This window comes from Phyllobates terribilis, unplaced genomic scaffold, assembly GCF_046119375.1.
Source record: "Phyllobates terribilis strain yellow unplaced genomic scaffold, ASM4611937v1 Scaffold_1__5_contigs__length_1240528914, whole genome shotgun sequence".
In the NCBI taxonomy this organism is placed as follows: Eukaryota; Metazoa; Chordata; class Amphibia; order Anura; family Dendrobatidae; genus Phyllobates; species Phyllobates terribilis.
In genome coordinates, this window is record NW_027362761.1 from 581,672,187 (window position 1) to 581,690,714 (window position 18,528).

An 18,528-nucleotide genomic window follows, 5' to 3' on the forward strand; every position below is an offset into this window, starting at 1 on the left:
AGTCCTGAGCAGGTGTGTCCAGTTCTGAGCAGGTGCGTCCAGTCCTGGGCATGTGCGCCTGGACCTGAGCAGGTGCACCCAGTCCTGAACAGATGTGTCCAGTACTGAGCGGGTGTGTCCAGTACTGAGCAGGTATGTCCAGTACCGAGAAGGTGCATCCAGTCCTGAGCAAGTGCACCCAGTCCTCCTGAGCAGATGTGCTCAGTCCTGATCAGGTGTGTCCAGTCCTGAGCATGTGCGTCCAGTCCTGAGTAGGTGCATCCAGTCCTGAGCATGTGCACCTGGACCTGAGCAGGTGCACCCAGTCCTGAACATGTGTGCCCAGTTCCGAACAGGTGTGTCCAGTCCTCAGCAGATGTGTCCAGTACTGAGCAGGTGGGTTCAGTCCTGAGCAGGTGTGCCCAGTCCTGAGCATGTGCACCCAGACCTGAGCAGGTGCACCCAGTCCTGAGCATGTGCACCCGGACCTGAGCAGGTGCACCCAGTCCTGAGCACATGCACCCAGTCCTGAGCAGGTGCGTCCAGTCCTGAACATGTGTGCCCAGTTCTGAACAGGTGTGTCCAGTTCTAAACAGGTGTGTCCAGTTCTGAGGAGATGTGTCCAGTACTGAGCAGGTGTGTCCAGTACTGAGCAGGGGCGTTCAGTCCTGAGCAGGTGTGCCAAGTCCTGAGCATGTGCATCCAGTCCTGAGCATGTGCGTCCAGTCCTCCTGAGCAGATGTGCCCAGTCCTGATCAGGTGTGTCCAGTACTGAGCAGGTGCGTCCAGTCCTGAGCAGATGTGCCCAGTCTCGAGCAGGTGCGCCCAGTCCTGAGCAGGTGCGCCCAGACCTGAGCAGGTGTGCCCAGTCCTGAGCATGTGTGTCCAGCCCTCAGCATGTGCGTCCAGGTCTGAACAGGTACATCCAGTTCTGAGCATGTGTGCCCAGCCCTGAGCATGTGTGTCCTGCCCCGAGCATGTGTGTCATGTCCTTGTCATGCGTGTCCTGTTCTGAACATGTGTGCCCTGTCTTCAGCATGTGCATCCAGTCTTGAGCATGGGCGTCCAATCCTGAGCATGTGCGTCCAGTCCTGAGCATGTGCGTCTAGTCCTGAGCATGTGTGCCCAGTCTTGAGCAGGTGCGTCCAGTCTTGAGCAGGTGCGTCCAGTCTTGAGCATGTGCGTCCAGTCTTGAGCATATGCATCCAGTCCTGAGCATGTGTGTCCATTCTTGAGCATGTGCGTCCAGTCCTGAGCATGTGCGTCCAGTCTTGAGCATATGTGTCCAGTCCTGAGCATGTGCGTCCAGTCTTGAGCATATGCGTCCAGTCCTGAGCATGTGTGTCCAGTCTTGAGCGTGTACTTCCAGTCCATGCACAGTACAGAGATATTACAGTGTGTTGTACAGTCTTTGCTATGAAGGATCCAGCTGAGGAGGACATGACTACAATGTAGTCCTCCTATGTGAGGAGTTGAGCTTCTTTCCAGGGTGAAAGTAATAAACAATAGTAAGTGTTCTGTGTAGTGATACTTTTTTATTGTGCTCTATTAGTACTATATAGAATATTCTTGTATGAAGTGACTATGACAGTAACTATTGCTGAGCATCGATGAAGATATTACATAACTGTTTATTGTATATCAGTGCCGCAATGTGAAGGCAGTGGATGAGCGGTGCCGGTATATTTTGCTATGAATTGGTTCCATATACAGTAGATGATTCCAAATTAAATTCACCTTGTATTTCACAACATATTTGGATTCACCAAAGTCTGAATATTTTGTGATTCGTTTCACTGGAATCCAGCACAATGAAGGCCAAACAAATCGAGCAGGGGTTTAAAAAATGTAAAAAAAAACAATACTCACCTGGTCCTCAGCTGACTTCTTTGGTCTGGTGACCAGTGTGGTCTTCAATGGGTCATCTTAGGCATCTTCTGGTGCCTGGTGGCATCTTCAATGTTTCCTACACTGAATAAACCACAATGTCATGATGTCACACGATGTTTTGATGTGCATCATGCAATGTCACAATGTTAAAAATGTCGGGCGCTGGAAGACGCCAAAAATACAGTGCACTAGAAGACACTGAAGATGCCAGGTGCTGGAAGACGCCAAAAATACTGTGTGCTGGAAGACACTGAAGATGCCAAGTGCTGGAAGATGCCAAAAATGCTGGGCATAGGAAGACACCGAAGATGCTAAGGGCTGATAGATGACGAAGATGCTGGGTGCTGGAAAATGCCAAAGATGGTGGGCGCAAGAAGATGGTGAGGATGCCAGGCCCTGGAAGGTGCCGAAGATGCCGGGTGTTTAAATACCAAGCCATGGAAGACACCGAAGATGATGGACGCTGGAAGATTTAGAAGATACCAGATGCTGGAAGATGCTGAAGATGCTGGGTGTTAAAATGCCAAGCGCTGCAAGACACCAAAGATGATGGACGCTGGAAGATTTAGAAGATACCAGATGCTGGAAGGTACCGAAGATGCCGGGTGTTAAAATGCTAAGCGCTGCAAGACGCCAAAGATGATGGACACTGGAAGATTTAGAAGATACCAGCTGCTGGAAGATGCTGAAGATGCTGGGTGTTAAAATGCCAAGCGCTGCAAGACGCCAAAGATGATGGACACTGGAAGATTTAGAAGATACCAGATGCTGGAAGAAGCCAAAGATGCCGAGTGTTAAAATGCCAAGCCCTGGGAGACGCCAAAGATGATGGACGCTTGAAGATTTAGAAGATACCAGATGCTGGAAGATGCTGAAGATGCCGGGTGTTAAAATGCCAAGCGCTGCAAGACACCAAAGATGATGGATGCTGGAAGATTTAGAAGATACCAGATGATGGAAGATGCCAAAGATGCCGGGTGTTAAAATGCCAAGCCCCGGAAGACGCCAAAGATGATGGACACTGGAAGATTTAGAAGATGATAGATGCTGGAAGATGCCAAAGATGGCCAATGAAGACTGCACCAGTAACCGGATGGAAGAACATGACTGGACCAGAGGGCAGCTGCACAGATGGACTAATGAGGGCTGGTTGAGTATAATTTTGACATTTTTTTTCATACATATGTTTATTATGTTCAGGGGTCTGGAGAGGCCTCAGGTCATAATAATGTACATTTAATTCGCATCGAATTAATTCAATGTGAATCGAATTTCCTGTCCAAATTCAAACAAATCTGCCAAATTTCAATTTTGGCTCATCACTTACAGTGCCTTGAAAAAGTATTCATACCCCGTGAACTTTTCCACATTTTCTCACATGACACCCACAAACTTAAATGTGTTTTATGTGTTATACCATCAAGCAAGCATTTGTGAAGTGTAAAGGAAATAATGATACATGGTTTTCTAATTATTTTAAAAATATAAATCTGAAAATTGTGACTTGGGGTCTGGCGGGGTCTGGCTGTGCTTACATGAGCATGAATAATGTCGCTATACAGCGTTCTTAGAAAACAACAACTAAGCCCATCAAATATACACATGAATAATAATACCGTATGTACAGATAAATAATGCAGCTATAAAGCACACATAAATAACATACACATATATCCACAAAAATAATGATGCGATAAAGCAAACACGACTAAAATATCATATTTACACATAAATAATGAAGCAATACTGCTTACATAACTTACCTACTCATCTATACGCATAAATAATGCCACCATACTACATACAAGTCTAACCTCCACATATATACACATAAATAATAATACCTTATGTACAGATAAATAATGCAGCTGTAAAGCACACAGAAATAATGATGTGAGAAAGCAAACACGACTAAAATCAACATATTTACTCATAAATAATGAAGCAATACTGCATACATGAACTAACCTCCACAGATATACACATAAATAATAATACCGTATGTACAGATATATTATATGCTATAAAGCACACATAAGTAACAATAATACAATAATACATACATAAATAACAATAATAAATACAATACATACATAATACATACATAAATAACAATAATAATACCATATGTACAGATATATTATATGCTATAAAACACATAAATAACATCCACATATAGCCACAAAAATAATGATGTGATTAACACGACTAAAATCACCATATTTACACATAAATAATGAAGCAATACTGCATACATGAACTAACCTCCACTTATATACACATAAATAATGCATACATGACTAACCACCATATATATATATATACATAAATAATGCATACATGACTAACCTCCACAGATATACACATAAATAATGCATACATGACTAACCTCCACTTATATACACATAAATAATGCTTACATGACTAACCTCCATATATATATATATATATATACACATAAATAATGCATACATGACTAACCTCCACAGATATACACATAAATAATGCATACATGACTAACCTCCATATATATATACACATAAATAATGCATACATGACTAACCTCCACATATATACACATAAATAATGCTTACATGACTAACCTCCACAGATATACACATAAATAATGCGTACATGACTAACCTCCACATATATACACATAAATAATGCATACATGACTAACCTCCACATATATACACATAAATAATGCATACATGACTAACCTCCACATATATACACATAAATAATGCTTACATGACTAACCTCCACAGATATACACATAAATAATACTTACATGACTAACCTCCACATATATACACATAAATAATGCATACATGACTAACCTCCACAGATATACACATAAATAATGCATACATGACTAACCTCCATATATATATATATACACATAAATAATGCATACATGACTAACCTCCACATATATACACATAAATAATGCTTACATGACTAACCTCCACAGATACACACATAAATAATGCATACATGACTAACCTCCACATATATACACATAAATAATGCATACATGACTAACCTCCACATATATACACATAAATAATGCATACATAACTAACCTCCACATATATACACATAAATAATGCATACATGACTAACCTCCACATATATACACATAAATAATGCATACATGACTAACCTCCACATATATACACATAAATAATGCATACATGACTAACCTCCACAGATATACACATAAATAATGCATATATGACTAACCTCCACAGATATACACATAAATAATGAATACATGACTAACCTCCACAGATATACACATAAATAATGCATACATGACTAACCTCCACAGATATACACATAAATAATGCTTACATGACTAACCTCCACAGATATACACATAAATAATGCATACATGACTAACCTCCACAGATATACACATAAATAATACTTACATGACTAACCTCCACATATATACACATAAATAATGCATACATGACTAACCTCCACAGATATACACATAAATAATGCATACATGACTAACCTCCATATATATATATATACACATAAATAATGCATACATGACTAACCTCCACATATATACACATAAATAATGCTTACATGACTAACCTCCACAGATACACACATAAATAATGCATACATGACTAACCTCCACATATATACACATAAATAATGCATACATGACTAACCTCCACATATATACACATAAATAATGCATACATGACTAACCTCCACATATATACACATAAATAATGCATACATGACTAACGTCCACAGATATACACATAAATAATGCATACATGACTAACCTCCACAGATATACACATAAATAATACATACATGACTAACCTCCACAGATATACACATAAATAATGCATACATGACTAACGTCCACAGATATACACATAAATAATGCATACATGACTAACGTCCACAGATATACACATAAATAATGCATACATGACTAACCTCCACAGATATACACATAAATAATGCATACATGACTAACCTCCACAGATATACACATAAATAATACATACATGACTAACCTCCACAGATATACACATAAATAATGCATACATGACTAACATCCACAGATATACACATAAATAATGCATACATGACTAACGTCCACAGATATACACATAAATAATGCTTACATGACTAACCTCCACAGATATACACATAAATAATGCTTACATGACTAACCTCCACAGATATACACATAAATAATGCTTACATGACTAACCTCCACATATATACACATAAATAATGCATACATGACTAACCTCCACAAATATACACATAAATAAAGCTTACATGACTAACCTCCACAGATATACACATAAATAATGCATACATGACTAACCTCCACATATATACACATAAATAATGCATACATGACTAACCTACACAAATATACACATAAATAATGCATACATGACTAACCTCCACAGGTATACACATAAATAATGCATACATGACTAGCCTCCACATATATACACATAAATAATGCATACATGACTAACCTCCACATATATACACATAAATAATGCATACATGACTAACCTCGACATATATACACATAAATAATGCATACATGACTAACCTCCATATATATATACACATAAATAATGCATACATGACTAACCTCCACAGATATACACATAAATAATGCATACATGACTAACCTCCACATATATACACATAAATAATGCTTACATGATTAATGCCACCATATATACATATAAATAATGCATACATGACTAACCTCCATATATATATATATACACATAAATAATGCATACATGACTAACCTCCACAGGTATACACATAAATAATGCATACATGATTAATGCCACCATATACTGTATACATATAAATAATGCTGCCATGCTGATCACATAACTAATGGCACCGATCAGTTATCCCTTGTGCTATTGATAGGTAGTAACTTTAATGTCAGCAGGGACCTCTGTGGGTAGTTTCGGGCTGGTTTTGCCCCGGGTGTTGCCCACTTCTCCTGTATTTGTTCACTTTTGTCTCCTTCACCATTTCCTCTTCTTTTGCTTCTTTACGTTTGAGGCTTTCTCGCCAGGTTTGCCGCCTGACACCACAGCTGTTCCTCTCCGCTCCGCTGCAGTAATCACCCGGAGTTTAGCGTCTTCTCCCCCCATGAGGATCCTGAGAACCGTATTATGTTCCTCACAAGTGTAGAGATTATTAATGCCGAGTGATTCTCGCCAAGATGATAGCGCAACAATGTGAGGAGGCTGGAGAGGAGGCCGAGCAGGGAGGACACGTGAGGTTACAGGCTGAAGAGTTTAAAGGGGCACTCCATGGAACGTTCACCAGATTCTATGAGGTTGGTTGATACTTTTGTGTTCTGTAATAGAAATCTCCAGAGGAAAAGCAAAAAATATCTGCACCCCGATCACTAATTTGTGACCAGTACTGGTAAGATGAAGACGCTCCATGTACGTGGATTATTGGTGGCCTGATCAATGCAGTCATATCAAGTATGTAACAGCAGGGGGCGCCATAACAAGTATGCAACAGCAGGGGGCGCCATAACAAGTATGTAACACCAGGGGTGCCATAACAAGTATGCAACAGCAGGGGGCGCCATAACAAGTATGTAACACCAGAGGCGCCATAACAAGTATGTAACACCAGGGGGCACCATAACAAGTATGTAACACCAGAGGCGCCATAACAAGTATGGGGGAGCCATAACAAGTATGTAACAGCAGGGGGCGCCATAACAAGTATGTAACAGCAGAAGGCGCCATAACAAGTATGTATGTAACAACAGGGGGCGCCACAACAAGTATGTAACACCAGGCGCACCATAACAAGTATGTAGCACCAGAGGCGCCATAACAAGTATGTAACAGCAGGGGGCGCCATAACAAGTATGTAACAGCAGAAGGCGCCATAACAAGTATGTATGTAACAACAGGGGGCGCCACAACAAGTATGTAACACCAGGGGCACCATAACAAGTATGTAGCACCAGAGGCGCCAAAACAAGTATGTAACAGCAGAAGGCGCCATAACAAGTATGTAACACCAGGGGGCTCCATAACAAGTATGTAACAGCAGGGGGTGCCATAACAAGTATGTAACAGCAGGGGGCTCCATAACAAGTATGTAACACCAGGGGCACCATAACAAGTATGTAACAGCAGGGGGCTCCATAACAAGTATGTAACAGCAGGGGGCGCCATAACAAGTATGTAACACCAGGGGCACCATAACAAGTATGTAGCAGCAGGGGGCGTCATAACAAGTATGTAACAGCAGGGGGCCCCATAACAAGTATGTAGCAGCGGGGGGCACCATAACAAGTATTTAACAGCAGAAGGCATCATAACAAGTATGTAACAGCAGGGGGCTCTATAACAAGTATGTAACAGCAGGGGGCGCCATAATAAGTGTGTAACAGCAGGGGGCTCTATAACAAGTATGTAGCACCAGGGGCGCCATAACAAGTATGTAACAGCAGAGGGCGCCATAACAAGTATGTAACAGCAGGAGGCGCCATAACAAGTATTTAACAGCAGAAGGCGCCATAACAAGTAAGTAACAGCAGGGGGCGCCGTAACAAGTATGTAACAGCAGGGGGCTTCATACCAAGTATATAGCACCAGGGGCGTCATAACAAGTATGTAACAGCAAGGGGCGCCATAACAAGTATGTAACAGCAGGGGTGACATAACAAGTATGTAACAGCAGAGGGTGCTATAATAAGAATGTAACAGCAGGGGGCACCATAACAAGTATATAACAGCAGGGGGCGCCATAACAAGTATATAACAGCAGGGGGCATCATAACAAGTATGTAACACCAGGGGGCACAATAACAAGTATGTAACACCAGGGGGCACCATAACAAGTATGTAGCAGCGGGGGCGCCATATCAAGTATGTAACAGCAGGGGGCGCCATATCAAGTATGTAACAGCAGGGGGCGCCATATCAAGTATGTAACACCAGGGGGCTCTATAACAAGTATGTAACAGCAGGGGGCTCTATAACAAGTATGTAACAGCAGGGGGCGCCATAATAAGTGTGTAACAGCAGGGGGCTCTATAACAAGTATGTAACAGCAGGGGGCGCCATAACAAGTATGTAGCAGCGGGGGGCAGCATAACAAGTATTTAACAGCAGAAGGCGCCATAACAAGTATGTAACAGCAGGGGGCTTCATAACAAGTATGTAACAGCAGGGGGCTCTATAACAAGTATGTAACAGCAGGGGGCGCCATAACAAGTATGTAACAGCAGGAGGCGCCATAACAAGTATGTAGCAGCGGGGGGCACCATAACAAGTATTTAACAGCAGGAGGCGCCATAACAAGTATGTAACAGCAGGGGGCTTCATAACAAGTATGTAACAGCAGGGGGCTTCATAACAAGTATGTAACAGCAGGGGGCTCTATAACAAGTAAGTAACAGCAGGGGGCGCCGTAACAAGTATGTAACAGCAGGGGGCTTCATAACAAGTATATAGCACCAGGGGCGTCATAACAAGTATGTAACACCAGGAGGCGCCATAACAAGTATGTAACAGCAGGAGGCGCCATAACAAGTATGTAACAGCAGGGGTGACATAACAAGTATGTAACAGCAGGGGGCATCATAACAAGTATGTAACAGCAGGGGGCACCATAACAAGTATATAACAGCAGGGGGTGCCATAACAAGTATATAACAGCAGGGGGCGCCATAACAAGTATGTAACAGCAGGGGGCACCATAACAAGTATATAACAGCAGGGGGCGCCATAACAAGTATATAACAGCAGGGGGCATCATAACAAGTATGTAACAGCAGGGGGCACCATAACAAGTATGTAACAGCGGGGGGTGCAATAACAAGTATGTAACAGCAGGGGGCGCCATAACAAGTATGTAACAGCAGGGGGCGCCATAACAAGTATGTAACAGGAGGGGGCGCCATAACAAGTATGTAACAGCAGGGGGCGCCATAACAAGTATGTAACAGCAGGGGGCACCATAACAAGTATGTAACAGCAGGGGGCGCCATAACAAGTATGTAACACCAGGGGGCACCATAACAAGTATATAACAGCAGGGGGCGCCATAACAAGTATATAACAGCAGGGGGCGCCGTAACAAGTATATAACAGCAGGGGGCGCCATAACAAGTATGTAACAGCAGGGGGCATCATAACAAGTATGTAACAGCAGGGGGCATCATAACAAGTATGTAACAGCAGGGGGCACCATAACAAGTATATAACAGCAGGGGGCGCCATAACAAGTATATAACAGCAGGGGGCGCCATAACAAGTATGTAACACCAGGGGGCATCATAACAAGTATGTAACAGCAGGGGGCGCCATAACAAGTATATAACAGCAGGGGGCGCCATAACAAGTATGTAACACCAGGAGGCGCCATAACAAGTATGTAACAGCAGGGGGCGCCATAACATGTATGTAACAGCAGGAGGCACAATAACAAGTATGTAACAGCAGAGGGTGCTATAATAAGAATGTAACAGCAGGGGGCGCCATAACAAGTGGTTAACAATACCCGGATTAATTGATAATTTTTTTAAAATAGCTCTCTTCTTGAATAATGCTGCTTTTTGTGATGAATTGAGGAAATGTAATAATAAAAGGGTCTCTGGAGATTATAATATCGATGATCTCTCTTTAGGACAGTCCTTCAGTATCGGATCACTGGGACTCATGGAACTGATGAACGATGGGCTCTGACACTCAGGCTATGCGCCCACGATGCAGAAATGCTCCGGATTTTTCCTGAGCGTTTCTGCATCTCCCCCGGCAGAAAAAACGCATGCGGATTGTACATGCGGATTGTGCATGCGGATTGTACATGCGGATTGTGCATGCGGATTGTACATGCGGATTGTGCATGTGGATTGTACATGCGGGTTGTGCATGCGGATTGTACATGCGGATTGTGCATGCGGATTGTACATGCGGATTGTGCATGCGGATTGTACATGCGGATTGTGCATGCGGATTGTACATGCGGATTGTACATGCGGATTGTACATGCGGATTGTACATGCGGATTGTACATGCGTTTTTCCTGCCAGGGACAAGCGGATGTGAAGTGTTCTTCACTTGCATTTCCGCATGCGGGTTGACAAGTGCTTTCCAAGCGATTTTAGCATCACTTGGAAAGTGCTTGACAACTTGGTCACACTATATAAATCCATGCAAACTGCACAGATTTATATAGTGTGACCGTAAAGAATGGTAAAAAATAAAAAAATTAATCTATACTTACCTTCCGATGGCCCCCGGAGTCTTGCTTCGTTCCGTCCTGGCTGCCGGCAGCTCGTGGTACACTACACTGAAGGACCTGCTGTCACATGACTATGACTTCAGCACAGGTCCTTCAGTCCACCGCGATCTGCCGGCAAGTGAAGACAAGGAGACCGGGGGCCATCAGAAGGTAAATATGATATTTATTTTTTATTTTATTCCTTTTTTTACAGGTTCTATGGTACCCGGGTCCTGAGGAGAGTCTCCTGTCCTCCACACCCGGGTACCACCCGCACATTGAAACGCATGGATTCTGCATGTACAGATGCAGTCTTGAAGAATTGGCGCGTTCTAATGCAAGTCAATGGCGGCGAAAACGCCGCGCTTCCTCAAAATAATTGGTAGTGCTGCGTTTTTTTCTGCAATGATAATCCGCAGCAGAAATTTCCGCAGCCTGTGCACAGCACATGCAGATTATCATTGGGGAACATGGCAGGCCTTCTACCATGCGTTTTTTAAGCGTTTCTGCAGCGTTTTTGCCACTGCGGAAACGCTTAAAAAACGCATCGTGAGCACACAGCCTTACTGTGGATACTAGCAGTACCAGACACCGCCACATCCCTGTGGATGGCGCTGTGTAAACAATCAGGATGGCACATCAATATTATAGTCCTATAAAAGTCCTTTAATTAGTGACAACCCCCCCAGGCAAAACTTATGTGGGGAACCATTACAACATTACAACTGAGCACTAAAGAGGGAATTTCCGGAATCCGCTGTGTTGTGTTGTGGCGCCCCCTGATGTCTGGTCATGCATCTGCCAGGGATCAGCATATACTCCCCTGCTGATGGGAGCTGACTTTCCACTATTATGGGACTTATAATAGAAGTATATAACAATTTTTTTCCAGGGAGGTACTGGCCCTTTAATTCCGGTCCTTGCTTTATTCCTCTTGTATATATATATATATAAATATATATTGTATATTCTGAGGCTTCAATTCAACAGCAAATCAGTAAATGTACGATCCATCTGCCCGGGCGACGCTGGTATTATCTGAGCGAGATGTTTCCCTTCCACACCAGTCTGCATTATAATAAAAGCTGCTCCGGATCTGGACGCCAGGGTTATTGTTCTAGTATGAGAAGATACTGCCCCCTACTGGCCATGACCAGTACAGTGAGCACACTCAGTAATGCGGTCATCAGCTCACAGTAATAATGTATCTCTGCTGAATACAGAACTTGTTCACTTTCCCCCTAATCGCAGTTCTTCATATATCAGTTACTTCCGAGCCGGCCAGCCGGCAACCAAGATGGCCACTATTACGGCTACTGTGTAGTTTATCTCCCAGCTTTCCCAGACTCCTGAATGTCAGGCAAGAAAGGGAACGATGTCGTCACCCCAGAAACAGATATAACAATCCAAACAGGACGAACCTGAGAATCAGCTACAATGTATCAGTCCGGAGTCCAGGATGTTCAGCTCATAGAACATTGTCTGCACTGGATACATTGTAGCAAACCCATAGGAGCATAATGTATGAGATCCATGTAGATTCACTGACAGCAAGCAGTCATACTGAAAATGTCTCATTAGCTGAGTTAAAAAAAAGGGTATGAAGGAAATGACGTCTATTTTTCTGCCAGTTTCCGCTCGGAAAACGTTCCATACTTTACAATACAAGTCAATGGGAAGGCAAAAAAAGACGCCCGAACATTTTTGGAGCATTTTTCCATCATTTCTTAATTAATCAGTGGAGGGTAAAATGACAGTAACAAAGACATCACAAAAACCATAGGGAAAAACTTCCAGAAAAACCCTCAGAAAGAAGCTCAGGAATCAACCGGAAAAAAAAACAAGACAATTCAGTGAAAAAAACACTAGAGTTTACTGAAGAGATTTCTGCTTGAAAAACTCAGGGTTCCTCTGATTTTAGTAGTTGTTGGTGCCCATACCCTGAGAGTTCGAGTACACACCGTGCATTCAAGGCGGATGCTACCCGGAAGTGCTGCAACAGTGCCCCATAATTTTAGTAGTTGTTGGTGCCCATAGCCTGAGAGTTCGAGTACACACCATGCATTCAAGGCGGATGCTACCCGGAAGTGCTGCAACAGTGCCCCATAATTTTAGTAGTAGTTGGTGCCCATACCCTGAGAGTTCGAGTACACACCGTGCATTCAAGGCGGATGCTACCCAGAAGTGCTGCAACAGTGCCCCATAATTTTAGTAGTTATTGGTGCCCATACCCTGAGAGTTCGAGTACACACCGTGCATTCAAGGCGGATGCTACCCAGAAGTGCTGCAACAGTGCCCCATAATTTTAGTAGTTGTTGGTGCCCATACCCTGAGAGTTCGAGTACACACCGTGCATTCAAGGCGGATGCTACCCGGAAGTGCTGCAACAGTGCCCCATAATTTTAGTAGTTGTTTGTGCTCATACCCTGAGGGTTCGCGTACACACCGTGCATTTAAGGCGGATGCTACCCGGAAGTGCTGCAACAGTGCCCCATAAAATGAGCAGCAATGTGAAAACGGCCCTGTGCACATGTTCAGTCTTATGTCGCTTCTCTCAATAGCTTCAGAGGTTCGGGAACGCAGAAGCGGTTAAAAGACGTCACGTGCTCAGTCTTCAGGCAGCTTTCACTAGAAAGCCGTCCATTCTCTATACCTAAAGTGCAAAGTGATAACCGCCATCGACACCAGAATAAACACCGGCATTCTCTCCAAATCTCAAAACTGATCAAAAACCTTTCAGTTGCTGCTTAGTTTCCTACACAAAAAAACTCTACAAAAAGGCTCCATGTGCACACAGGCTTTGGTTGTCTTTGGACATCTTTTTTTCCTGGCTGGAACCTGTCTGAAAAAGCGCAAAAAAATGCCAAAATGTCAAAATGACTTGTGCATATTATCACTCTTTTGTTACTTCTTTAACCACTTTCCAGCTTTGGAAGCCTGAAGCGGTTAAAAAAAAGTAAGAAGCTTATTTTTTTGGGGGGAGCGGAAATGCCCACGTTTTTGAGGAGTTTTGAGGGGTTTTTTTTCAAGAAGTTTTCACTAGACTATATCAGCAAAAAGTCTCTCCTCAGGAGTAGTTTCACACATTTTGGCACTGTGTAATTACAATTGCTCATTTTGCCTTTCTACCCAGCTAATTTATCTCTTTTCTTTGCTCTATGTAGAAACAGGAAGTCTCTTGTCCGTGCATTTATCATTCCCCTCTTCACCTCCTGACCCAGCTGCTCCATCTTCCCCCTGCCATTGACTTTTGCAGGGAATCATGACTCATACAGAGAAAATTGACTTCATGTTTCTCCATAAAGCTTAGAAGGATTCTGCTAGTCTGTTCTTAATGTCATAGACCTAATGGAAAAGAGAACAATTATAGGTAGAAAGGCAAAATGAGCAATTGTAAGTACACAGTGCTATATAATATGATGACTGCAATATTTTAAGAGGATAAAAACTTTGATGGGAGGAGGAGGAGGAGGAAGAGGAGTGCTTCTTTAATAGAGGCTTAAAAAATGCTAAAAAATATATATATATTTTTCTATTTATATTTTATATTTATTTACAGCGTTTATTTGTTTTTACATTTTTTATGTTATTTTTTCTCTCCACCTATTGATACAAAAAAAGCGAATTGTGTCTTTAGTTTCCAAACAAAAGATTAGAAATATAAATGTGAATTGTTGTTATTATGTCTGGTGATGTAAAGCAGTGAAGGCTCTGGTAAGCGCCTCCGGGATAAGTGATCACTTTCCTTGTCCTCCCACTCCCTTCACGTTTCAGAAATAATCCTACAGTATATATATATATATATATATATATATATATATATATATATATATAGGGCTATGAGCACGGATGATGAAAACGATATTACGGTATAATTATTTTTAATGAATGGCTGAGGCTCTGTGGGAAGGGGTTAAATATCTGACTCCCCGGAAGCGAAAAAGGAAGTTCCGAGAATTCCAGCAAAGCGACTGATAGCAGATTAACATCTAACCCCACTAATTATAAGGAGGGAAATGGAGACTTACAGATGCCGATGGCTCATTTACCGCCTTGTCATGAGTTGTGCCCCCATTAACAACAACCATTGAGAATTTATATACACGTAACACTGTGTGTGATGTGTTTGTGATCGAATAGTAAAAGGGTTCCACAGAAAAACAATAAAAATGATATATTTTTTTTAAAAAAAAACATTTTTTAAAAAATGGACAATTGCTAATAGGATTTTATATTAGTTTTTCTTATGTTCTACTTTCTGTTATGTCTCCTGGTAAGGTCCATGCTCACAGCCCTTGGTCCGAATGAGCAGATGGAAAGCGGCGCAGAGAGATGACGTTGGTGCAGCGAGATGAGCTGATTAGTGCAATGGAGGCTGTAGAGGCTGAAGACTTAGCGTAGAAAGAAGCAGAGTCTGAACATTGATGCAGCAGAGTAGCAGAGCTGGAGACTCACCGTGGAGAAGAAGCAGAGTACAGTATTGTAGCAGAGCCCAGCAGCACAGCAGAGTAGGGAATGTCAAATGACTCACTTGTGATGCAGCAGAGACCAGCAGTACTGCAGGGCTATTTAAGTTAGGAGAAAAACCTGTGGCAATGTAGTACAGCTCAGCGATGTCGCAGAACTGTTGACTTATCGTGAAGAAGAAGCAGAGTACAGTGTTGTAGCAGAGCCCAGCAGCACAGCAGAGCAGGGAATGTCAGATGACTCACTTGTCGTGATGCAGCAGAGACCAGCAGTGCTGCAGGGCTATGTAAGTAAGGAGGAAAACCTGTGGCAATGTAGCAGGGATCAGCAATGTAGCAGAGCTGGAGACTCATCGTGGAGAAGAAGCAGAGTATATAGTGTTGTAACAGAGCTCAGCAGCAGAGCAGGGAATGTCTGATGACTAGTTTGTTGTGATACAGCAGGGACCAGCAGTGTCGCAGGGCTATGTAACTCAGGAGGGAAACCTGTGGTCATGGCCGGCTCCAGATTTTCGTGGGCCCTGGACGACAGAGTTTCAGTGGCCCCTTTAACACATATCACGATTCATGACACACAGATACCGCACAGAAATATATATAGTACAATGTAAAGATTTCACTTCTTACATTACACGAGCGATATCTATTGTAAATTCTACAATAGCTCAGAAACCGGCGAATCCTCGCAGCACACAGTGCAGACCGGACAGTATAGTCCTCCATACAGTATTATGGGCACCACATAGTCCTCCAGACAGAATACTTGCCCCCATATAATGCTCCATACAGAATAATGGGCCTCATATAACGCTCCATACAGAATAATGGGCCCCATATAATGCTCCATACAGAATAATGGGCCCCATATAATGCTCCATACAGAATAATGGGCCCCATATAATGCTCCATACAGAATACTGGCCCCCTATAAATGTTCCATGCAATATGGGCCCCATATAAATGCTCCCTACATAATGGGCCTATATAATGTCCCATGCCTCCATACATAAAAAAATAAAAAAATCAAATACTCACCTCTCCTCTGCTGCTGCTGCTGCTCTGCTCCAGACTTCTCAGCATCGCCGTCTTCCCGCTCTCTGCGCTGTGACGGCTCAGAAGAGGGCACGGTGGAAAGACGTCATCGCGCCCTCTGACCTGAGACGTCAGTCAGGAGACGTGGAAGATACAGAACCTGCTGAGCAAGCGGGGTGGGGGGCCTACTCGCAGGCGCTGGCACCGCACTCCTCCATTCACGGACGCCATAGCACACCAGGATGCCCAACGGTGAGTGGGTCACCCCTCCTGCTCAGGGCCCCGGCACTTGCCCGGGTGATGACGCCGGCCCTGCCTGTGGCAATGTGGTAGAGCTCAGCGATGTAGCATAGCTGGAGACTCATTGTAGAGAAGAAGCTGAGTACAGTGTTGTAGCAGAGCCCAGCAGCAGAGCAGGGAATGTCAGATGACTCACTTGTCGTGGTGCAGCAGAAACCAGCAGTGCTGCCTGCAGGGCTATTCAAGTCAGGAGGAAAACCTGTGGCAATGTAGCAGAGCTCAGCGATGTAGCACAGCTGGGTATCCCAAGAGAACATTGGGCATGGCATCTGAGAAGAAGGCCACTACAAGAGGAGAGAGAGGCAGCATCAAGAGGGGGAAGCAGTGTCAAACGCTGGATTCTGGAGAGAAGAATAAGGAGCAGAGTACAGTGTTATAGCAGAGCCCAGCAGCAGAGCAGGGAATGCCAAATGACTCACTTGTGGTGATGCAGTAGAAACCAGCAGTACTGCAGTGCTATGTAAGTCAGGAGGAAAACCTGTGGCAATGTAGCAGAGCTCAGCGATGTAGCAGAGCTGGGTTTGTCAGGAGGCATGTTGGATTGACATCAGAGATACATGCTGGGCTACCATTTTAAATGGTGACCGGGTGACCAATAAAGAAGATCCGTCACTGGTAACATGGCAGAGTGGGGTTGTAGAGTCATGGCTACCTACCTATTTTGCCAGCTTTCTACATAACCTGTATGAGATAATGGATGAAGTAAGGATCAGATTCTGTTCAAACGAAGCAGTCAGGCTAGAAGGGTCCAATGGCTGCCTATTTTCCACCCCTTAAAGGGGTAGCACTAAAAGGTTAAAATACCAAAAAATCTAGAAGTAGTTAGAAGGGGAATTAAGGGACACAAATAGGGTACTTGTAGTGACGATTGGCTATTGAACCCGTGCACCGATTGCTCCACTGACCAGCCTCTCTGATTCACTGGTCCGCCAGACGAGCTGATTGGCCAGTATGACAACTAGTTTAAAGGGGTTCGCTGATTTATATAAATAAAGCTTAAAGGGAATCTGTCAGCAGGTATTTGCTTTGTAATCTGACAGTATCGTGATGTAGGGACTGAGACCCTGATTACAGTGATGTATCACTTTCTGGGCTGCTTGTGGTTGTTTTAGGCTGAGCTCTGTATAACCCTCCCACACTACTGATTGGCAGCTTTCTCTGTTTAATGTGCATAGGCAGAAAGCTGACAATCTGTGGTGGGGGTGGAGATACACAGAGCAGCAGGACTAGTAGGCACGAGACACCAAAACACAACACTGTAATCAGGCTCTCAGCACCTACATCATTCTACTCTCGGATTACATAACACAAACCTGCTGACAGATTATCTTTAAAGACTTTGGATTCCTTTGCACTAAATGTTTGTCTTCATTCAAATGTTTTCTAGATGGGAAATAAACCAACTTTCTAAATAATCTGCATTAAAAAGTTACCTACCATTTTGCTGAAGTTTGGTTAAATTCTTCACATAGCTGGCTATCCTGCTGCTTCTTACAAAAAGCTGTAAGTGCATTGCTCCTGACTGTTTCAGCTCTCTCTGTTCTCTCCCTTTCATCTGTCATTTCTTAAA

The 18,528-nt window shown here is 43.2% G+C and overlaps 1 long non-coding RNA gene across 1 annotated transcript in view; it reads left to right on the forward strand.

Moving 5' to 3' along the window:
* Nucleotides 1-18,046, forward strand: part of LOC141169374 (uncharacterized) — a 48,751-nt gene extending 30,705 nt beyond the window's left edge. The window contains exon 3 of the long non-coding RNA XR_012252292.1: nt 15,439-18,046. This is a non-coding gene — a long non-coding RNA (uncharacterized lncRNA). The remainder of the gene's footprint in view (nt 1-15,438) is intronic.
* The last annotated feature ends 482 nt before the right edge of the window (nt 18,047-18,528 follow it).